The sequence below is a fragment of the Vanacampus margaritifer genome, chromosome 11 (assembly GCF_051991255.1).
Source record: "Vanacampus margaritifer isolate UIUO_Vmar chromosome 11, RoL_Vmar_1.0, whole genome shotgun sequence".
Classification (NCBI taxonomy): Eukaryota; Metazoa; Chordata; class Actinopteri; order Syngnathiformes; family Syngnathidae; genus Vanacampus; species Vanacampus margaritifer.
This window is the reverse complement of record NC_135442.1, coordinates 11,733,555-11,757,771: the sequence shown is the minus strand read 5'-3', so window position 1 is coordinate 11,757,771 and position 24,217 is coordinate 11,733,555. Positions and strand designations below refer to the sequence as shown.

General features: G+C 38.8%; 1 long non-coding RNA gene across 2 annotated transcripts in view; it reads right to left on the bottom strand.

The window, feature by feature from the left end:
- Window positions 1–24,217, bottom strand: part of LOC144060572 (uncharacterized) — a 42,163-nt gene that overhangs the window by 9,890 nt on the left and 8,056 nt on the right. Inside the window, exons 2-4 of one of the 2 annotated variants that reach the window (XR_013295945.1) lie at window positions 16,920–17,017; window positions 13,328–13,453; window positions 12,687–12,757 (exon numbers count right to left, since the gene is read on the bottom strand). This is a non-coding gene — a long non-coding RNA (uncharacterized LOC144060572). Of the gene's footprint in view, window positions 1–12,686; window positions 12,758–13,327; window positions 13,454–16,919; window positions 17,018–24,217 lie in introns of those variants that run through there. The other variant, XR_013295944.1, reaches the window with a different exon arrangement.

Here is a 24,217-nt window from a genome sequence, read left to right as displayed (position 1 = left end):
ATCAAACGGGTTGTGATGTGGGGAGGCCACTCCACGGTACCGCCCCGACCAATGACAGCATCTGCTAAGTGTTGATCTTAGAATTGATGCACATAAATAGAATAAAGAGATGGAGCGCCATCCTCATTGAGCAGGGTTGGAAAATTCTCTTCTTTTTTCAATTAAGATTTTCTTCTTTGTCGGATTCATCCAGTCAGGTTTAAAAATGTGTTACGCATGGACACACACTGAAATATGTTTGTGTTTAAAACAGCGGTAGTCATGTGGATCATAAATAAAAGGGCTTTTTGAAAAATTATGTGTGTGGGGAAAAATATGCATTTTTTGCATGTTTGATAATTTATGGGACACCCTGTATAATAACCTGCACTACAATATCAATAGGAAACTCGGGAGTGGCAACAAACACAAAACTTCCACTTTGTTATGACTTACATTGCTCAAAAGACAAAGCAAAAAATTCACCTAGCAGATTTAGATTTTAATGAAACTTGATGTACTTGTTAATTAGTGATGGCACAACACTAAATCTCAAATTTTAGGTCATTTGGAGCATGTGTTTGGAAGGTACAGTCAGTCGAATTTTGAAAATTTCAACAAAAAGGGGCGTGGCCACCATTTGAACCCATACGTCAATCTTCACAAAATGGGTATTGTTGGAAAGGGAATTCAACAAGGATTCCAAATCTGCATTCATTTAGAAGATTGGTGCATAAGATTACTTACTTGACCTTTGAACCTATAATTTGACCTTGAAATTGACCTTGCTGTCCACATGAACGTAACAAAAGTATTCATGAAATGTAATCTCTCGCGTGTCGTCTAAAACATAAACGTTTTAGAGATGTACAATGTTTTTGTTTAGCAGCAATAAAGAGTTAAATGAATGATCATGACAACAACAAAGAAAGTTTAAATTTGTCATAATTCGTCTTTACTGATTGGCTTGAAGAAGCAACAGAATGTGCTTTTTCTGCCTGATAATGAAGCACTCAGGGTCCAATTTAAACTCCCACTTAAGTAGCAAATATGGTTCCCTGCCACGTCAGCGCTAATGATGGTTTATATTTATCTGTCCTGCACAATGTCCTGCTCCTTTCACTAAAAAGAAAAAAAAGTGCAATTGAATCAGGGAACGTCGTTTACACTTCAGTTGTCAAACGCAAGCGAGCGACTCGTCCTATGAAGCGAATCCCTTTTCCGCATGAAATTCCGGCTGGAGTTTGCTAACATGCAGAACTCTTGTCCCAGTTGGAATCGACATGATCAAGACGGCAGTCAGTGATGATCAGATGGAAAATCTCATGCTGCTCCATTACCCGGGAGACGGCCTTTGAAGACTCCCAGGTTACTTGACTGAGCGTCTTGCATGTAAATGAGGGCGGGAAGCACGAGAAGGAGCCATTATATGCCAGCGGTAAAAAAAGAAGAAAAAAAAGCTGCAGGCTGCTGTCACTCCTGCTTGCTATCTTTTATGTCATTTACATTTGTGTACACAACTATAAGGCTGACGCCACCGCGAAGGGCAAAAGTGCAAACCAAAGCTGTGGGTGTGTTGAGGTTGCTCCTTCATTTGCGCTAGTGAGCACTCGAGAACAAGATACAACGCGTGTAAAAGCGGTAGCTCTTAACCTTAGGGGTTGGGCGAGGTGGCATCACACTAAGTGGCAAATTATTGTGAACATAGCAAATGATGGATTTGCCAACTTATCTGATGGATGTTGAAGAAAATCAGGGGGTCACCTCTGTCATTAGCAACATTTAGCAACTTTTAGCAATGCTTAAGACTGTATCCCACTGAGGGATGAACGTTTGACACACTAGCGAATGTTGATTTCACGTCAGGGTTCCCTCAAGATCACAGTGTTTCTTAAACCTTCTCAAAACAGTCTTAATGGTTCTTTAGAGACAATTAGCAACATTTGCTTATATAAATGTTTGGCAAAGTGTTTGCAAAAAACTGTATGTATATTAGTGACTATTTGGGACAGTATTGCGAAGATTAGCAACTATTTGATACTCTTTTGCCACTATTTGGGAATCATTGGGACCATTGTAGATTCTCACTGAAGGCATCAAAACTATGACAATAACTATGACAACTAATGAACACATTTGGAATTGTGTACTACTAAAATCATAAAATAAATACATAAATAAAAAGCCACCTTTTTCGCTGATAACTTTTTTGCACATTCTTGGCATTCTTTCGATACATAACTCCACATCAGTTTATACATAGTTTTGATGCCTCAATGAGAATCTACAAAGTAACCAGTCATGAGAATAAAGCAAATCTATTGAATAGGAAAGTGTGTCCAAACTTTTAAACTGAACTAAAGTGTATATTGACAACCCCCCCCCCCCCCCACACACACACACACACTTTTTCTGTAACATCATGACTTTTTACTTGAAAAAATGTCATGATTTGGTTTCTTTAAAAATAAAACTTTAATCTTGTAAAAATTGAATTCCGTTAAATTCTTAGTTTTTTTTCCCCCTCCCACGAATATGAAGAAGATTATGACTTTTATACAGAAAAAAAAACTTTCTCTCATTGCATTATGATGTTTTTTTCTTTTTTGAGGGGGGGCGGTGAAAATCCAATATATAAGATTTGGACTTCTTTGTCAAAAAAATAAATAAATCCCACAAAATTGAGCCTTTCTGAAAAAAAAAAAGCAACAGTATTCTCGTAGGATTTCAACTTTTCTCATTATATTAAGCATTTTTACTCCAAATAATCCGCCGAATTATTTTTTTCTGGTTAAAATACAACTGCTACTCTCGTAGCATTCTCATTTCACCCCCCTCTGTAAGATGTCATCAGACCGCTGGGGTGTACCTAATGTTATGTCTGGTGAGCGCACGTATAGGCAATTTAAAGACGGCGTTGAAAACCCGCAGAGTGTGTCAGTGTGTTCTGTCCTCATTATCTTTTAAGGTCACTTCCAAAAGGCGCCTGCGAGGATAACGAGCATCAGACAAGCATCGTCACAAATGACATGATAGCTATCTGAGGGCCACTCCAGAGGAGATAATCATTTCCAAAACTGCTGCAAAGGAGCCAAAACTGACGACACATTGAGCCATTTTGTTCCTTTTGGGGCGTGGGGGAGAAAGAACTAAAATGGGCAAAGTGTTGCGTTGCATTGGCATAAAGCATAAATGAGCAAGGAGAAGCTGCTCTTCCATCCATCTTTGGATAGCAGTGATAAAAAGCCAGGGCGGATGGAGTGGATTAGTTGCCTTTTTTTTTTTTTTTTGAATAAAGCTCCAAACAAAGCTCCCACGCAATATGCTTCATGGAAATATATCCTCATCGTATATATTTTACATCTCCTTCTACACTTCCAGCATGCCGAGTTGCTCAGTTATTAACTTTCATTCAGGCTTTGAAGGTGTATTCAGGGCACACACATGAACACCCACATACATATATATATAAAAATGGCAGGCAATAAGGAAGGAGGTCATATTTGTGCCCTCGGTGACGTGCGGCCATCTGACAGATAGCCGATTTAACACAGAGGAAAAATGCATTTATCAATCAATACAATGCGCTAGCTTTCATTATACACTCCTTGTAGGTCAAACAGTTGTGCACTGACCTGTCAAATTGAGCCACGAGGCTGCGCTTGTCTACATTTTGCTACAAAAATATGTGCAAGGGTGTTTTTTTTTTTTTTTTTTGGGGTGTAACTAAGTGCATGAATGCCTCGCATGAATGTAAAACAGCAACAAAACACACCGCCAAAGACAGCTAAACTACGCGAGTAGCAGCGTCACGTCGATACGGCTTCATTCACGGCTAATTGTTACTATTTGTGTTGTCATAACACACGCAGCCACTTAAAATCTTGGAGGATTTATCTTTGTATGGAATGCCAAGGTTTGGATGCTCACAGTGTGTGCTGTTGAGAATTTAAAAGGACAACGTTTGTTCCGACAATTTCTTTAGTACGAGTGAATACATAAAAATGAAATTAAAGAGCAGGCCACTTTTTTTCAACCATTAGCATTGCATAATCAAAGAGAACAAGCCATTTTCAACTATTGAAGTTGGTTAATAATTCGTAAAAATGACACACACTCATGTGCCCTCTTAATAAAAATGTAAAAATCATGCTGTCTAATGAACAGCAAAGACGTGTGCAATGACACCGATTTAGAAAAAATCGTGAACAATATGTTAGAGTAATCAGCCATTTTTGTATGCTTCATACATAAAAAAAAAAAAAAAAAGAATTTGTGAAGTATAAATAAATAGATGGCTGTGCTCGTCGTGAACTTCAAATGTTTTCTTCATATGACATTTTTCCGAAGAAACTGGCTTTATTTTTGTAAATATATGTACTAGGGATGAGCGAGTAAACCACTATCTGTGTCTGTATCTGTTCAACCATCTAAATGAACTGCATCTGTATTTGGAGGGGCGTGGTCTAAACCGAAAGTGGGTGTGGTCTAACCTGGAAGTTGCCGTGGTTTAATCGAAAATAAGTGGGTCTTACATTGATTCGGTTGTTAAAAAAAAAACTGTTTAAAAAAATAAAGTGTGATTAATATGGATTGATCAAAAGTTTCTATAATTTTTGTTTATTTGAAAACTATTGCCAAAACAGCCTAATTGAGGTTCAAATCAATGCCTTTGATCACAAAAGTATGAATTATTTTAAAAGTTTTTTTTTTTTTTTTAATAAACTCTGAAAATGTATGTGTATGAATAAATATTTACTGAGCAGTCTGAGAATTGATTCAGTGTTTTTGATCACAATAATAAAGGAACTCCTTACAGAACAAGTTTTTTTTTTTTTTTATAAATTCAGGAAAAACATTTGCAATAATATGTAATTCTGCTGAATATAGCACATGCATTAGGAAATAATGATGAACTACTAAGTATGCATGAACAAGGGTTGCCATACACAAGATAGCTTTTCTTTTTTCTTTTTTCTTTTTTCTTTTTTACCACCAAACGTTCTTAATTAAACAGAGAGAGAGAGAGAAACAGAGAGGGTGAGAGATGTGTGTGCATGTGTGTGTGTGTGTGTGTACGTGGGTGCGTGTTTAAATTGCAGCCAGCCAGTGAGAGTTAAGCCTCGTTTCCACCGCCCGGTATCTACTCTACTCTACTCTACTCTACTCTGCATTTAGCCTCGTCTCCACCAACAAATCTACCCAGCTCTACTCTACTCGACTCTACTCTACTCGCTTTTTCTGGTACCTGCTGCTTTGCGGTTCTAAAAGAAAGTTGTCATCAATGTGCAGCTGTGCAAACCATCACCCCGGGAAAACAGCTGCCATTATCAACAAAGGGAGGACAATATTTGCTTCCAAACAGATTAATGCTTGGACTTTTGAGGAGGTGCAAACCTTCTTAACATTATTGAATGCAGTCTTTTGGTTGCTGCAATATTCATTCGATTATCTTCTGGCTGAAATAAACAGGCACAAACCAAGCACCGGGTACAAAAAGAACATCTGCACTCTTCATTGTTTTTGCCTGTGTGTGCAGTGCACGTTAGCTGCAGGGGGAAACGCACTGCTTTTGGTGTAGAGCCGAGTAAAGCAAAGTAGGGTACAGTAGGGTAGATACCGTCGGTGGAAACGAGGCTTTAGTTTAGCTCGTTAAAAGCACATCCTACGTACGTATATGTTACATAACAAAATTAATAATTCACTAAGTAACTTTGACAAACATATGAACCGAAATACGAGTGAGCTGAAGAAAATTAAGGAGAGACAAAATCTTGCGTCTCGGGGAGGGGAAATGGGTGAAGCGGAGTCTGTGTTTGACTGACTGGCCAGTCATGTCATGGGGAAAAGAGAGACAGAAAAAAAAAAGAAGCAGCCTGCGGCAGTGGCGCACGGAGACGGATAATAAAGAATTATATCCGGGTTATGTTCTTATCCGGAAAAAAATAATTATCCGTACCGGATACTCGTGTTGTACGGATATCAGGCTCATCCTTAATATTTACCTTGAATAAATAATATACTCTCATTAGATTAGGGCTCCTGGATTGGCTGGCAACCAGTTCAGGATGTAGCCTACCCCCCCGCTTACTGCCCAAAACCAGCTGGGATAGGCTCCAGCACCCCCGCAACCCTTGTGATATGCGGTTCAGGATATGAATGGATGTATAGATTAGGACTTCAACATTGAGAAAACAAAAAAACGATTAAGGCGCTTTAGTGCTTACCGACCCAAAAGCACTGGATCCACAAAATAGCAGTCGTCTATAGTGTTTACGTTTAGCTGTTGTTATGGATTCCACTGGTTTTGATGCTTTGTCCTTGTTTGCCAAAACTATCGTGAGCCAAAGCAGACCATGGGCACCGCCATCTTGTTTTTATTTTTGCCACTTTTCTGAATTTTTTGGTATAAAGAAAAAAACTATGAATACACATCATATATATATATATATGTAGGCTGGGTGATGAATTGCGAAAGTGAGGGAACCTCGTATGTAATGTCTTCTTCCTTGACCCATGCACCAACTCTCTACAAAGTTTCTCTCAGAAACTGTTTAGTACTAATCACCCACTGACTGTATACGTCCCACTGTTTACTGTTTTACTCTAAGACTGCGGCGGATAAAGTCATTAAAACAAAGAAGTTCAGACTTTTCCACATAACTGTATGCACGCTTGGCAGAAGTTAAAGAGCGTGCACAATCACCGCAGTGCTCAAACGCGCACGCTCTCGATCACCTGACCTGAGGCAATCATCCTTCCAAGGCAGAGCAAACGTCCTAAATGAAACAGCAAGTCATTATTTAGTGGTGTGTGGCTCAGCAGCTTTGCTAAGCCTCGTACACAGACTGCCAAATGAGAGGGAAACAGGTATCTGGGCTCTTGTGGAGCTCCACGGCCTCGTTGCCGGGCAACCGGCACACAGATACCAGTGGTCAAGAGGCACTCGTGTGGCATCACCTCTCTTAACGGCACACGGTGACATTTGTGCACCTCAGTTTTTAGAACAAATTTGCCAAGCGGTGACTTGTGTCACGCTGCCTTTATATTCTGCTTGGATAACGTACTTCATTTGCACTGAGAATGACAAGTGAGCAAAAGTTCCAGTAACAGAGCAAATATTTCCATTTCCCAAATGTCACACTAGAAAATAAACATCTTTATAAGCTTCTTCTTTGCCACATCCTGTTCACTATCCTCCATCCATCTATCCGTCTGTTTATCAATCCGTCCGTCCCTCCGTCCTTCTATCTGTCTATCGCAGTCTACAGTTAATTGATAGGGAGCTTGTTAGCTTGCTATCATTTTCAACCTCCCACTACAGCGGAATTTAATTCATATTTAACGCACTGCTTAGATTTCAAATCCCTCATATATAGTAAAACACAAGACTATGAATTTATGATGATGCATCATCATGTATTGAAATAATGTAATGTATTGTACAGGTAATGGTTAGCTGACATTTACAACCCCTACAGCAATTTTTTTTATCCCTGCATATTTGTTTTTAAATTGCCGTGTCTTCTTGCATACAGTATACTATTTGAAAGTATAACAATAAATAGAAATACTTGAGGTTCAATAGCTATAGATCCAGCTAGCTTGATAGCCAGCTAGCTAGCTAGTGAATGTTTCATAATCCAAGCCAAATAGCTGAATAAAATTCATGATTTGCCTATTAATGTTAATATTTTAATCATAATGCATTATACACAATGTAGAGTATGAATATATAATAATACACAAACATATTTACATGTTTGAAGCTACCGCTATATAGCTATCGATCCATCCAGCTTGGTAGTTAGTTAGCTAATGTTTCCAATCGAAAGTGGAATTGATTTAATATTCAACTCACTATCGTTTGTTGTTTCATTCTTGATGTGTTAAATACAGTAGAATATATGACATATGATTGTTAATTATCACAGTGAAATAGTTTGAGGTTCATCTAGCTATTAATACAGTTTATTTACTAGTTAGCTAACATTTCAAAACCCAACAGCTGTGAATTTTGTTACTTCAGCTCACTATAATTATTTTTTTTCTACTTCAATTTCAAATTCAATATATGTACAGCAACGTATCCAAAGCAGAAGCTGTATCAAATAGTATGGCTTTAAATAGTTAATAATGCTAATTTACATATTAGCCAGACATTAATTACTGGTAATGTGGTATTTTGGCAGTTTACAAAGCTGTAAAATGGCATTGCATTATACTGCATTATACTGACAGCTCTTTTCATGTTGCTACATACTTGCACACGGCTAATTGTGATGCTGTGTACGAATAATAAACATAATAATTACATATTATAGAATACTGTGTTGTTTGCCATGTCCTTGCAATGCAGTCACATAATAACCAAACAAATAAAGAAACTAGCAAGCAGAGAGAATAAAAAACTAAATTACATTTGACTATGAAACCGTCTATAATTAAAGCTTATACAACGCAAGGTTTCAGCCATCAGTCATTGCTATTTTTAAATAATTACTGGGAGCATTAGTAGATTTTATAAATGACTCAAACTGGGCCACAGAAGTGAAAATGTCAGCATTCATTAATTATGAATTCTCCAGGTGATTTAAAGGGAAGCTGCAGACAAAATAAATAAATAAAATACAAATTGTGCAAATATGCCCTTTGAAAAATCAATCTTCATTCATGAACTGTTTAGACTTGGCTGCAGGATATAAAGGCTATATACTACACTGTAAAATTGAACAAAAGACTTCTTCCCAGGTGAGAAAACTTCAGCTCTTTCACCGCTAGGGGGCAACGTTATGCTGTGAGCCCCTTACACCCACACCCGCACACACACACAGTCACACACAGCAGAAAGAAAGCACCTCAAGTCACACCGCTGAATGCAATTTGAAGAATGTGATCAAAGAAACTAAATAGCAATTTATAGAGCATTTCATTATAGTTCATTAGAAGGAGGACATTTCTCTCTCTCCTGCAGAGAAGACTCATTTCATGAGCTCTTGCTATTACGCGAGGTCACTGTTTTTTTTGTTTTTTTTTAATGGAGTTCTGTTAAACGTCCCCCGCGTTGCTACGTGCTCGCTATTTCAAACGGAGCTTGCTATTGTGCTGCAAGTTCTCCACACGACCTAGCTCATCACAAGCGCTAAAAGCAGCTGGATGGTGGAAACTAGGTTTCGATTTTGGAATGCTTTTGGGATCTGTCGCACTTCTTGGGTGTCTGTCCATCCATAGTGCTTGTCCTCATTTTGTTGAGCTGCAGCCTATCCCGGCTGACATTGGGTGAGGTGGGGCTACACCACAGATCGGTCGCCTGCCAATCGTTGTCTGGTATTAAGCTAGTAAGCCTTTAGGGCACATGAGTGTGCCGTGAGAGATTGTCAAGCAAATCCAATTTTACTTAATTGGTTGGAAAATAATTTGTTTAGTAGGGGGGAAAAAAAAGCTTTATTCAATTATCTATGCCAGCACCCTATAGTGACAAGCAAAACAATTAAAGGTGCATAATTAAAACCAGTGTATTCACTTTTTGATTGTTGGTGTGTTGAGACATTTTACTGTTAGGGGATTGTGGCTTCAGGGCCACCGTAGTTCGGGTTAGTTCACCAAAACTCTCATAGGAAATGTAGCACACACACACACACACACACACACACACACACACACACACACACACACCTTGTGGTTTGGTGAGCTAGACTGCACATGGGACCAGAGAGAAAAAACATCCTGGGTTCTGCCGTTGGTCTGGGTAAGGTGCGGGATCCTGGAGGTTAAATTAACCCTATAAAACCTGAATCATGAAATACATGAGAGAAAATTCTTTGTAAGTGGAGTATTTATTGCTCCTTTTGAAAAAAACTTTAAAAAAATCCACATGACTTTTGATTTGTGTCATATTTGATACATCCGATCACAATGCTTTAAATGTGTACATTTATATGTAAGTCAAAAATATAATAATAAACAGAAATATCGAATATATTAGTATTTTCCAAAATCTGAAAGAACATTTCCCACTATTAATACGTATAGGTGGCTCTTCTTTCTCAATTGGGGCGATCTTGCAAGGTCGCTAGAAAACCATCAGATGGGCGATACTGCCCTCTAATGGATTATCCGTGCAATGCATATGTCAGATCATATACGGCAGGGTTTTAATGAGGAAAATGAAATAGAGGGCTTAAAATGTCTTGTATTTAATATCATACGTTTGGCTTTATAGGGTTAAGTTATTTTAAACATTTCCGTGGGCCAATAGGGTACCATATGTTTGAGTGAGATAAACGATTATGGTTTTGTATAACATATGATGAAGATATAGCGCTATATAAGCGTTTTTTTGTGTGAAAAAGTACACTAAGTAACAGATTCAAGTTGATTCAAGACTGACCTGTTGACGTGAACAAGAAAAGCAAATGCTAATTTTGAGTGTGAGTTCAGGCAGCAGTTCGCATCACTAAGTGGGGTATGGGGCGCGGCCATTCATATTTTTATGTTTTATCTTTACACCATTCACGACAACCACCTTTAGTGGCCAGGGTGCATCAGGTTTGGTACATGTGTACACAAGTGATTGTCTTACTCTGGGGTGCACGCCCTCGCCTGGGGCGATGTGACATGAGATCGGTAAGAGCTGTTCTGTTTTCAATTTTCTAAGTCGGAAATGTTGTGTACACAACAAATGGTTTGTTGGTGTTGTCTGACTGTTTCTGTTATTTATCTTTTTTGTCCGTGTGCAATGTTTTTCTTTATAGTATCGTGCATCACGCTGTGTTTATCCATGAGTGATTGTCAAATTGTGGTGAGCAACCTTTGGTGGGCTGGATTCCACTTTTTATGTTATTTTAATTGTAAATGCATCACACAGAATGTTTTGCTAGTTAGACTCCACATTTGTTTGTAGTATAATGTCTATTTTGCATACTGTACTCAAAGTGGGTGGTGAAACTCCGAGAGTGTAAAACCTGGAGTGGCAGGATGAGTGGAGGCGCATCACTGTATTTTTATTTTTTTTCTGCAGGAAGTGTAGCGCACAGAAATAATATTTTGATGTCAGACAACATCCACGCTCCACCATTTGTTGTCCACCATATGACCTTTCCCATAACGTGTTGTTTGACGACAGATGACTCCTTTTGGGGTGAAACATCAACAAATTACGCAGACTTCTGCAGTGGATCTTTTTTTTTTTGAGATGAAAAAATGTCTGAAAGGAAGAAATATTACCCCAGCCAAAATTGCAAAGCCTTCATAGTTGGGCCTAGTCCCGACCAAAAGGGACTCTTAAACACGTCGGGGCAAGCAGAAGAGAATTGAGTGGTGCAGCTGCCAAACTGAACCTCAGATTAAGATGACTAGTTATCTAGCGAAACTAAAGAAGCATTTCCTTAAGATGCAAGGAGAGAGCAATGATGATGACATGTCAAATCGGTAAAATTACCGAATGAACAATACTGAGCTCTCCAGGGGCAAAAAAAAAAAAGATGCATGGAGATGGGGAATTTAAAAAAATCCAGGTGAAGAGAGCCAGATTTGTTGAAATGACTACCGGTACTCTCCCTGTTCATTTTGTTCACCAGTTAACCCTATACCCATGTCTTGAATTTGAAAAAAACAAAAAAAAAACATTTTATTTTTCAATAAAGATGGGTTTTGTGAATGCACATAGAGAACTAGTGGAGTTCAAAGAACCACTGGTCTAGTCACTGTTTACCGGTATTAACAATACGACTTTTCTATATTTTTAATTATATTCCGCTTTCATTCAAATGCCATGCCCTGCACTCTCTGCTCTCTCTGCACTTCTGGTTAGATGCTGAATTGCATTTTGTTGTCTCGGTACTTGCACTCCATGCAAAGACAATAAAGATGAATCTAATTTAATCTAATCTAATCTAGAAGAGAAGGGAAGGGAAATAACAAATTATTTACAGAAACGCTAAGGGAAAAACAAGCAAAAATAAGTGTAGAAAATCATGCTGATTAATGTGGGCATGTAACTCCAACAGTGTTTTGCTCGTCGAACTTTTTGACCTGTCAGTCACAGGACAGAAAACTGCAAGCTTGCTAGTTGGGAGGACAGATTTGCAATTTTAACGGTTAAAGAAACAGTCCCATTGACAATTTATTAGATCAGACAGCATGACTGATGCAGATTAGACTGACATGGCAGCACAATAAAACTAAATTCTGATTGAAAAAAATAAAATAAAATAATCCAACATCCTCATATACACAGTGCAGTACTCGAACTATCACAACCAAGAGTAATGCAAACATAATAGATCATAGGGAATAAATGAATAACATTTTGTGAAAAAAAAATATTTTTGTTTAGTTAGGAAATGTGGGTCAGTGCTTCTGTGCCTGCCGCTACCAAATTAAAATACACATTGTATTTGAATCGAATGTAAACATTTGCCCCAATGAGTAGCTCTAGTTCAAATACATTTTAGTTGACAAAATACAGTATGTGAATTCAAACAACTGAAGCCCTGAAACTGTACATGACATTGACATTCAAAACAAATCCAGAAGACGAAGAAATATTCCATTTGTGGAATAGGAATGCTAATGCTAAAAGTAAGGCTAACAAGTCTTAGACCTTTTCAACATGATGAGTAACTCTGCTTCAACTGTTGAACCGCTGACGCTCAAGTTAGCGCTGGTGTCCGGCCACGCTTGTTTTGCCTTAAGGTGATAGCGTAGGCTTGAAGTGCTTGGGAGATAAGCAAAAAGCCTTCCGCCAGGAATCATGCCACTGAGAGCTTCTTTTTCGCTTGGAGTGCAGAAATAAAAAAAAAAGTGAGATTAAATGTGTTATTTCTTTTAAATCCCCTTCTTTTTTTATATGATTAATTAATCGACATTAACGTACGATAATTGGCTGCGTGTTCCCTTGCATTCCTTCCTTATCACCAACAAGCTAACCAAGCTCACGGCCAAGGCAAATTAATATTCTCTCTTTCTATTTTTTTCATCGCTATTGCAATTAATCATATTCATGAGGCATGAGACACCGGCGCCGCCTAATTCACATTCCTATTGAGTTTATTTACAATGGCGGCCGACAACAAAAAACAAAAAGAAAAAAAAAACGTGATAATTCAGGATGATATGTTATTACGACATCAACAACAACACAGGACGTTTGCATGGGCGAGCGGGCGTGTCGTTTTTGAGCGTTACATCAGCGGCGGCGAGGGAGACATGAAATAAAAACCATAATAAATATAAATGACCCCGGCCCGCCCCCTGTTTTAGGACCTCTTTGTTATATGTGTGAAACGATGGATGCGTCACTGATGAATTTAGTTCATCAGGGTAGTCCGCACCATTTGACCCCTACCTCGTCAGTGACTTCACACGGGAGCGTTTGGCTCCTGATGATGATCAATCGGGGTGGAGGCAAGAGACCCGTTGTCTACCGCTCTCCTTGGCGGAGGCGCCTGCCAAATGAAGCCGCGTCCTTATCCTATATATGGAAAGAGCAAATTAGAAAGGGAGGGCGAGACGGCGAGGCCAGCGCGAAGGCAAGCGCGGGATAATAAGTTGCATCAATCAGTCTAAATGGCTTGGTTATGTAATTAGCTAACAATGTTTTGTTTCTCCAGTTCCCTGAAGTTATTAGTGGATCACAGTTAACCTTGAAGTAATTGGAGAGGCCTGCACCGATGTAGGCCCGCGCCGAACCGTTGGCCACTGACGCGCCAATTCCTCTTCTGTGGGCGGCTTCCCTCCTCTTTCATGTCGCTACAGTATTTAGGAATTAGTTCCTGCCACTTTACTGTACAGCCCAATGCTAATTGCTGCTGAGATATGTGGGTTAGTCGCATCCCACTAGGTGGCATCCCGTCTTCCTCGCTCCCCTTCCTCCCTGGCATTAACATGACTGAGGATTGTCAAAGCTAATAACACGGTGTTGCTGTGGTAACAGGGTGAGATGGCGGGGTACAAATTGCGCCCTCGGTGGAAACGGCATCATCGCGGGCATCGCTGCGGCGAATGCTTTTTTGGAGTTCATGAATCATGTGCAATTACACATGCTGCGCATTTGCATCTGCTTGGTTTTATTTAGTCCGGTCTTCACTCTGACTCACCCCTATTCAGAGATGCACACCAGAGTCTCAAACCCTTATGTCTTGCAAGTCAAAATGACGGCAATTTTAGATGATTAAACCACACTTTTTTAGGTACTTACCAGGAAATTGGTTTTAGTTGACATTTTTTGACGTTCTTTCAGTCAATTTGTCCGCTTGAAGACTATAAATAACTTCATAAAAAGCAATGTTGGTCAGATTTTGGGGGAGCCAGCTGTTCTTAGGAAAAAATCATGGGGCTCAACTATAACTGTCCCAGAGTCAAGTGAGATGTAATGTACATGCAGTGGTACCCAATTTTCAAGTGACCCAACTTTGGATAGTGGCTAGTACCTTCATACACACAGCACTTTGGCAGACAGTGAACAATTATTCATTTTTTGCCAAACCTAGTCAGGTATAATAAAACTACAATACTCTGTATTGTGTATTTAATAAATGCAAATAACAAGAGAAAGTCTGCTAGTTTAATGCTAACACATATGTTTATCACCTTTTTTTTTATTTTAAAGTGATTGTAACCCCCCCCCCAAAAAAAACAAAAAAACATCAAATGCTAACTCTCTATTGCAAAGAAGTCATGCTAACAACGTAGCAGCTGTCGCTAACTAACGTTGGCTTGTTTGAAGTGCTATAATGTTATTTTTGTGTTAGTGATGCAATTTTTTTTTAAACTGTAAAACGTAATGTCTGACTTTATCATTATTGTGTATTAACACAAATAACTAAGTCTGCTAGTTTAATGTTAACACCTATGTTAATCATAAAAAAAAAAAAAGTTTTACTAGTCTTATGCTAACTTTCTATTGCAAATAAGACATGCTAACACAATAGCAGCTGTGGCTAGCTAACATTGGCTTATTTGGAGTGCTAATGTTATGTTCGTGTTGCTAGCGATGCTATTTTGTTAAAACTGGAAAACGTAATCTCTGACTATCAGTGGCAAGTTTTAAACTTTCATTTGTTTGCATTTAAAAAATATTTTAAGAATAATTGAAATCGAACAAATCCAATCAAGCAATGAGACACCATACATGACAGTGGTCCAAACACCAATATTTTATACGACTCTAAAGGTGTACTTTACATGAAATGATGACGTTTTTAGGATTGAAAAGTGTTTCAGTGACAGAGCTCACTGTAGAAAGAAGGCTGCCCGTTCATGGAATTAATGAGCAGAAAAGCTAAATAGAAAAATGAAATAAAGAATTGAAAATAAAAGCCCAATCTGTTCGGGAACATCTTGGAGTGTTTGCCTTGCCGCGACGCCTCGCTTCGTTTTGTCCCATTTTAATTTCACACGCCTCCCTAAAAACTGTTACGTCCTCTTTAATTTTCTGATAGTCTGTCGTCTGTTTGCCACTTTGCTGGATAAATATCTCCACAGAAGTTCATTTCAGTGAATTTGCAGACGGCTGATTGGACCATTGCCTACTGAGTCACGTTTAAGATGAGATAAGAAAGAAGAAGGAACAAAGTGAACAATGTTCTGAGCTTTTTTGTCACTATTTAACTCATTATCTCATCTTTAGATAACTAAACACTCATGTATGGACTACGCAGCAAGTTATTAAAAAGACAATTTTTAATTTTTTATATTAATATAAAAGGCTTTAAAAAAATTATTTTAAGATTGTGACATTTTTCTAAAACGACAGTTCTTGTAACGACTATTTTTTTTGTTTTCTTAATTACAAAAATAATTTAAATTGTACTTTTGTAGTATATTTTTTGTTTGTAAAAATATGACTTTTAATAAAAGAACTTTTTCCTTATAATATTAAAAAAAAATTCCACAAAAAAATTACAATTTTGTCTTATAATAAGTTTATGTTAATATACTGTGTCATTTCAGCTTTAAAATCATACTTAGTTAGTACTTTATTTAAAAAAAAGCATGCTTCTTATAAGAAAAAATATATATAATGTAATAATGACGCTGTAACAAACAAACATTTTTTTTGTAAGATTAGGACTTTTTTAATAAATTGTTTTAACTGCCTTGTAATATTCCATTTTTTTTCTAGTAAGATATAAAACATTTTTCTTGTAATATTGTATATGATTTTTATATTATATATGATTTTTTTATATTATATTATATTATATTATATTAAATTATATTATATTATATTATATTATATTATATTATATTATATTAAATTATATTATATCATATTATATTATATTATATTATTCTCATAATAGTGCAATTTACTTATTAGGTAATTTTCCTACTCCTTTGTATGAAAAGCTTCCATTTCTAAGCCACATGGCATTAAAAAAAAAGTCCTTGCATCCTCCTAAACCAAACTGTCACAATAAGTAGGAATAGTAAAATAATGATGAGCTTGTCTCAATTGACTCACTATGTAAAATCTGGGCCTGTGTAATTGTACACAAAGCAGACGTACTAAAAAACATCATAACTTATTCTGTTCTATAAATGGCAACAGTTTTTTTGTACCTTGTGCCATCTAATGAAAGAGCAGTTAATTGCTCTGCCTGTTACTATACACCGATAGATAGATAATTAATTGTAATTAATAAATAATGATCTCTCACAGCACACTATTGTGCCACAGTACCCTGTTTGCTAATCAATGCTCTACTAAGCAGTTTTCTTCTCGTTGTATTATTCCAAAAAAAAGTGCTTTGTTTGTTGTTTTCTTGGGGTGGTCAGAGGCCACGCCAGCTTTGCTCACTGGCAGAGCGTCACATACTAGGGTCACGTAAGACATGTTGACTCCTTCTGTCAGAGGATGAAGTTGTAAATTTGGAGAATGCAGGAAAATGAAAGGTGTGGCGGCGTGCTGAGAGCAGACGGCGGAGTGATGTCACCTTGAGTGAGCGCTTCTCTCGTCTAGACTGGCAGCTGATATCAGAGGATAAACTCCATTTTGACCTTGCGTCACAACAAAAACACGGCGGGGGAAGAGCTTGAAGAAAACAGAGGGTAAGAGCAAAAATGAAAAAAATGCATTTCAAATATTATTGCACCAGTCAGCTGATAAACCCTCGCCGATAACTGCACTGCACTTCATTGCGTCTGGGGAATAATGGATGGACCCGTCGCGATATGAGCACTGTTATTAAAAAAACGGCCTTAAATGTGTTTGTCATTAACATTCAGAAAGTAACATGCACAAATGTGATTGATTCCCAGTTGTTTTGGTGGCCAGCACAGGAGCATCAGACAACATGACCTCCATTATTTCCACCTTTGAAATTGCATTCACTTTGCTCTCCCCTGCCTACGTTCATTTCTCCTGGGAGGAGCTTTTATTTTATTATTTTTTTCCCCTTTCCATCGCTTCTCCATCAGGCAAGTGACTTTCCAATTCAACAGTATGTGGGACAAAAGAAACTACCCCCCATGAAGTGGCACGCATGATATATTTATCTTAATTATATATGGGTCTTTGGAGACGCAAATCAAGTTGGCTCCTCAATAAACAGTTTATATGAAAGGCTTTTTAACGTTTATATAGCTTTGTGAAATTTTACGCTGAACTTGTGAACTCGCTTTTGTTCTTTTGTTTGCTTGTATTTATTCAAGGAATTTCTCTCTTTGGTATGGATGTGAAGAACTACTGCACACTAGCCGCCCACAACGTTACTGTAGGTACACCTACGCACGTTAATGAGATCTAATTCAAAAGCTTGATAAAAAAATAATGTGGATTTACAAATATCATAACACTCTCTTTTGACTGACATTGTCAGAGAGGTTTTATTTGAACAATATGTTTACTATTGCGGTCACTAATATTTGGGGGTTATTTAACAGATAATAACATAATCGATGACCATATCTACAATTGGGTGTTTCTGATATCAAAATGTATATACAAATTACTGGTATGATGTTACGTTCTTTAAATTGCATTAGTACACTTGAATTACAGGGACACAGAAAGGGATAAAGTACATTTCTGTAGTTACAAAAAGGTAAGCATGAAAAAGTTAGCTGCTAATGCTGACGGTTAGCTTACCCAGACGGTTCAAACCACACTACCGGTACTTAACAACATATATTTTTGCCCAAAAAATTGAATGAGTTCAATTTTGCTACAATGAAATAATAAAAATAATAAAATTAAACAATAAATAAAAAATAACCTTTTCATGAATCTTGAATTTTTGACTAGTTTTTCATTCTGAACATGCAAATGACATACCACTTATATATGAACTGTATCCATAATAAAACCTTAATGAACAGCAAAGTAAATGTTAGAGCCCCCAAAACCAAAACCAAACTCCGCGCTATGGCCAACCGGGCCTTCTTCTCGGTGGCTCCGAGGCTGTGGAATGCCTTTGAGATTGTTGAAATATAAAGTGCATTACAAATAAAATGTACTATTATTATTATTATTATAAGTAACATTTTAGAATTATTTAATTGTCATTCAAGTGTAAAAATAGGTCAAGAATTCCGACGAAGTCCTCAACTACAAAAAAATGATTTAACCCCAATTTGTACGTTTGGCAGAACGTGCCGTATTCTATCACTAACCTACACTAGCGCACTACTGAAGTCATAATTACAGTAAATACTTGTAAAAACATTTCTAAGCAACGATCAAATGAAAACGAGTAGAAAAACAATATTACCTTGACCTTTGTGGTTGGCTGGCATGGTAGAAGGTGCACAAATGAGTTTATAACTTCAAAACATTGTGGGGTCCTGACCGTCAGAAAGTGTGGACACCCAGCATGTTGTTAACAATAGCAAGTTAACCATTAAGCGTCATTAAAAAGCTCAAGAAAAAGCACATCATTGTAGAGTTAATTATTTGATACTAAGGCCTCGTGCAATATGTTGACATTTCATATTATTTATATATTTTTGAAGGCTTACGTGGCATGTTTTCGCGCTTGTCTTCATTAGCCTTGTGGATGAGCTGGAGCAAATCGTAGCTGTCTTTGGACACGGAGCTGAGTCCGCTGGACTGGTTGCCAACCGATTGCCAGGAACATATAGGAAAAACAACCGTTCACACTCACAATCACACCTATTTACAGTCCTCACTGAACCTGACATGTTTTTAGAATGCGGTATGATCCAGAGTATGTGAAGAAAAACAAACAAGCACGGAGAGAACATGCGATCCAGGACCTCTCGATTGTGAGGCAGAACCACTAGTCCACTGTGCTGCCCCCATATCAAAGCTATTAAAAACTCTTTCCGAACAATTTTAGATTTGTGAACTAATTACACTGCTTCTTTTTATATCAAATGCTACTAAATCCTCACGAGAGCGGACATAAGACTGTCAAGATGTATTAAACGCCCACACAGGCACTAAAGCGTAGCATCAGCCTTTTTCTCATAGCTTAGAGAACTTGTCGCTCTAAAATGATATTGCTCTCAGAGAAGAAGAAGAACGAGCTCTCCGAGAGGGTCGTCCTTATAAGATGGACATTTGCCGCTTGTCATTGTGAGACGGAAGAATGCAACTTTGTGTGCAGCTTGACTTTGTCCAAGGGAGTTGCTCACTAAATTGCATCCTTCATTTTTTTCCTTTTCTCCTCCAGCCGTCCACTGACTTCGGGTCAATGACTTTGACAACTTCCAAGTCGATGCCGTGATTGCTTTTGTCTCCTGTTTTGTGTCCCTGCCATCTCATCAATTCCCCCCCCCCCCCCCCACCGCCCCTACAGACACACACACATGCCATGGCAACACCTCACACACAGCTGTTGCGCATGCCCTCCCCTGAAAGTGACAAGCCTCGATGGGAAGCATGAATCAAAAGCTCATCTGGATGAGATTGTAATGTGCTTATTTATGAACATGTGTTGTAAAAAGTGGGTGTGAAATGTTAGCAGCGCGGTGTTGGTGGAGCTAGGTGACAGGCTGATGAGCGCTAGAGTCTAACAGGCCGGGACATGAGGTCATTACCGAGATGAATAATCAATGAAACTCTCGGAGGGTGAGTCTTCCTTACGGCTGCAGAAACGCAGTGTTTCCAGCTCAGGCCATTTACAATTATATGACTAATTTGCAATAGAGGCGCCAGCTTCTTTAATAAAACCCACTCTGTTGGTAAATAGTATGGATCTCTAGCTGTGCGGGCCTGGTTCTTCCTGCAACAGCTCTTATTTGCAACTTCTCAGACAGAAAACACTGATAGTTGACTTGGCTTGATTGTAATGTAGCGTGGTGTCAATCCGTCTAGTTTGTGTTAACAACCAAAGTGCGGTAACGTGCTGAGTTCAATGTAAAGATTGCCTCTTTCATTTCATTAAGCCAATCAGGCCCAAACAGAAATGTTTTGTCCTTAAGAGTGTACCCTGTCTATGATTGTAGACTACCGTGATGGACAGTCTAGCTCTTTGGCGATTTGTCCAATGTGTCAGAAAAAGGATGGCGGGGGAAGTAGTAGGATACAGCATGTTGTCACCCCGGCTGTGTAAGCAATCTGGCTAGTAGCTACGATGCTAAAGAGTCTGCTTTTTTGACGTCATGGTCTGTTTATACAGTTTTCAAGCCAACAGATCCTGGCACCAGTCAGTCAAGTCAAGTTTATTTATAAAGCCCTTAATCACAAAAGAGTCTTGAAGGGCTTCACATGCCCATGGTTGACAAATATTAATGACATCCTCTGATCTAACCACAATAGGGTAAGGAAAAAATAATAATAATAATACATCAGGGGAAATATAAGAAACCTTGAGAAGGGGCCACAAATGTGGAAATCCCCCTTCCAGGATTACCAGGATGCAATGGCTGCCGAATGGGCAACTATGGGGTATGTGCCACGGAGGAGGCGGGACTTCCGACTTCCTGGTTTTCACACATCAGCTTTGTTTCCGTTTCCTGTTTGCGACGTGTGGCCCGCGTCCCAACTCTTGCGCTACTGCCTTTGTGTCCCTCGGTTGCGCGTTCGCGTCTACGGGTGCGAGTGTGTAGTGTGTAGTGTGTCTGTCTCAGTTGCCCGAAGCACTTCAATGAGTTGGGACGATGGGTGGGAGCGCGCAGTTGGAGGGTGCAGGGGTGGGGGAGCCATCAGTAGCCGGAAAATGACGCTGATGTGTGAAACATGGAAGTCGAAAGTATGTGGCATCTACCCTATTTACGCAGTACACACACAAATCACAAATAAAGGTTGTGGATTGTCTGTGACAAATTAGCGTCAGAAGTGGGATGGTAGATGTGATGCCATCTGTGGTGTGACAGAACCCTTGGGACAGGTGACCCCTGTGTGATAGAATCTAGAGATGATATTCGTAATGGGTTGTCTATGTCTGACATGGAAGGGTATCTTTGGTATCCAGCATTTTCAAGCCCATAGACCCCAGATTAAATTGAAGTTGAGGGTACTCCTCCTGCGTACTGTGACAAATTGGCAGCAGAAGTGGGGTGGATATCTGTGATACCATCTGTAGTGTGGACCCTCTAGACTGGTGACCCGAAATGGATGAGGCACTTTGATGACTGGAATGGGACACCTCTGAGGGCATTGGATCAAGAGCCTCATTTTTTTGTGTCATGTTCACATGTGTACGCTAGATTTGACCTCTGCATTTGACCTATCACAGGTGGCTGATTAAGCGCCTGTAGAGCAAATCGGGATATCTGCGTCTTGCTTAAAGACATTACAGCTGAGTGTCTGAGGTGGCATGACCTTGAACCGAGGTTTGCCCAGTGGCAGGTGAAGACCTTAACCACTTGGCCACAGCTGCCAATATCGTCACTTGGGTTGTGTACACAATCATGTTACCATGATAAAGAGCTTTGGTGTTTTGGCCAATAGAAAACATTTCTCCAACCCAACAGAGCCCCAATAACATTCAAATTCAGGCTACATTCCAATGGTTCTGTGACAAATTGTCATCAAAAGTTGGATGGCTTTCTGTGATGCTGATTTGTGGCGTTTGATAGATACCAGAGTTGGATGATGGACTATGTTATTCGGAACGGGGTAGTAGGCACTAGATGTCGTTACCATGGTAATGATCTGAGCTCTATGGTGTTGGGGTCAGAGGAAAATTACTGACCCCAGTGAAAATGAAAGCGAGGATACCTTTCTTTAGAGAGTTCGGTGACAAACTGTCACAAAAAATACGATGAATATCTGTGATGTTATCTGTGGTGTGGAAGAACCGTGATGACAGGTGACCCCTGTGTGCAATAAGACAAGAGACTACTACAAAAGCGGAAGGCAGTGAGACAAGTGAGTCACTACATTTGAGGAAGCAATCCGGCTATTATGGTTTGGCTCAGGGTATAGGGTTTTTAAGTCAACTGACCCTGATTCCAATCTGGGTTGAGGGTTCTCCCACACAGAGTTTTGTGGCAAAACAGAAGTCTTTTGTGATCAGTCAGTGGATTACAAGAACCCTAAAGACAGATGGAGGATACATTATGATGAATCGGGTGTCCATGAGGGACAAGCCTGCCTTCAGAAGGACTCGTAATCATCACTTGGGGTACCATGGTAAAGAGTCTGGCACTTTGGTGTCATGCTCAGTGGAGTTCTTTAAAATGTATTTATTTTTAAAGAACGGGGCCACTGTCCAGGACTCAACAACTGAAATACGGGTTGAGGGTACTAATCCTCAAAACTAACTGGCAGTCCTATATAAAAAAGAATCCAAATTAATTTCAGAATGTCCTACTCAAGATGTTTGTGGTTGACCTTTACAGAACCAATCAGCCCCAGTTTAATACTGACCTTATTCAAACCTTCAAACATGCGTTCAAATCTGTGTTGCTGGAGTTAATACTCGAGAATTTTGTGACAAATTGTGCTAGAAGTGGGATCAGTTTTTTTATTTTATTTGAATGACTCTGGAAGCAGGAGTTTAAAGCAGTAACGTATGGTTGTTAATAAATTAAAAAAAAAAAAACATCCTCGTTTGCCCTCAATTGGACATATAACTTGCAAACACAGGCAGAGCAAAGGGATCTCAGGCAGCAGAGGGTTTTGAAACAATGTGGAATTAGCATACTTTTTGTCCCACGTACGTTTATCACTTCTTTTTGATTTTTAATTAATATTGCCCTGTATTGTTGAAGCTGGATATGCGGGACTATTAATCACGACTATGCACTTTCATAATCGTGTGCCGTTATAGATGGTCATGTATGCTCAGTCTCATGCAAATTAATGAGGGGCAGGTCTTTGGTCATAGAGTACGGGAAGGAGGAATTAGCGAATTGAGGCTACATTCAAATCTTGCTGGTTTTTTTAACACTGCAAACTCTCCCTCTTATGTGTTATGATAAGATAACCCTTCAAAATTGGATATGTTCAGGACCAAATGTGCTGCTTTTTAGGCTAGGATGGCCAAATGTCCTGGTTTTATCAAGACATCATGGGAAATGTAGTCCTACTAGCTTAATGCTAGGAAAATGAGCTCAGTGTTTCGATAGCACGGTTCCAATGTTAAAATGTGGAACCACGAGGTAAACGACACTGCTGGCTTCCAATAGCTGCCGGGACCGAGCCAAAAAGGTTGAATAATCATTAACTTGTTAACCATTAACTTGTTTAGCACTGTTGATCTGTCAATCAAGATAGCATTTAGCATTAGCTAAAGTAATAACACAAACACCGGCCACCAGTTTTTAAGTAGTTCATGGTGAGAATTTATTGTATGTTTGATATTCAGTGAAATTGTAGTGTCCCAGTTTTTAATTTTGAAAATCTAGTCACCTTATTTTAGACGTCATAATTTACAACTATTTTCTTGCTGTATCATTGTCCTGTGTTAAAAGAACCTTCTTATTTTGATTAGTTTAAAAAACAAATTGTCTGAGTTAGATGAGAATGAAGGGCAAACCGGTTCTGGTGTTGGGATTATTTACAGAGATTTTCCTTAGCAACATGGTTTAGTGCACTGTGTGAACCCTATTGGTTTTAAATGTCACCTGACCACAATGTTCTCTTCAGTGTTCAAACACCTGCCACAATTTTCAACCAATCTTCCTAAAACATTGTGCTATTATCAGTTGATGGCAGGCCAAGAATCACATTGCTTTTTTCTCTGTGTTTTCAAGTACACACAACCCTCGCAATTTTCAGCATGTTTTCCTCAGCGCTTGTGACGTCTTTGGCTTTGACGACACACAATGCGCCACGATACTTTGATTCCATTCTTCGCTCACACATAGCAAATTCAGAAAT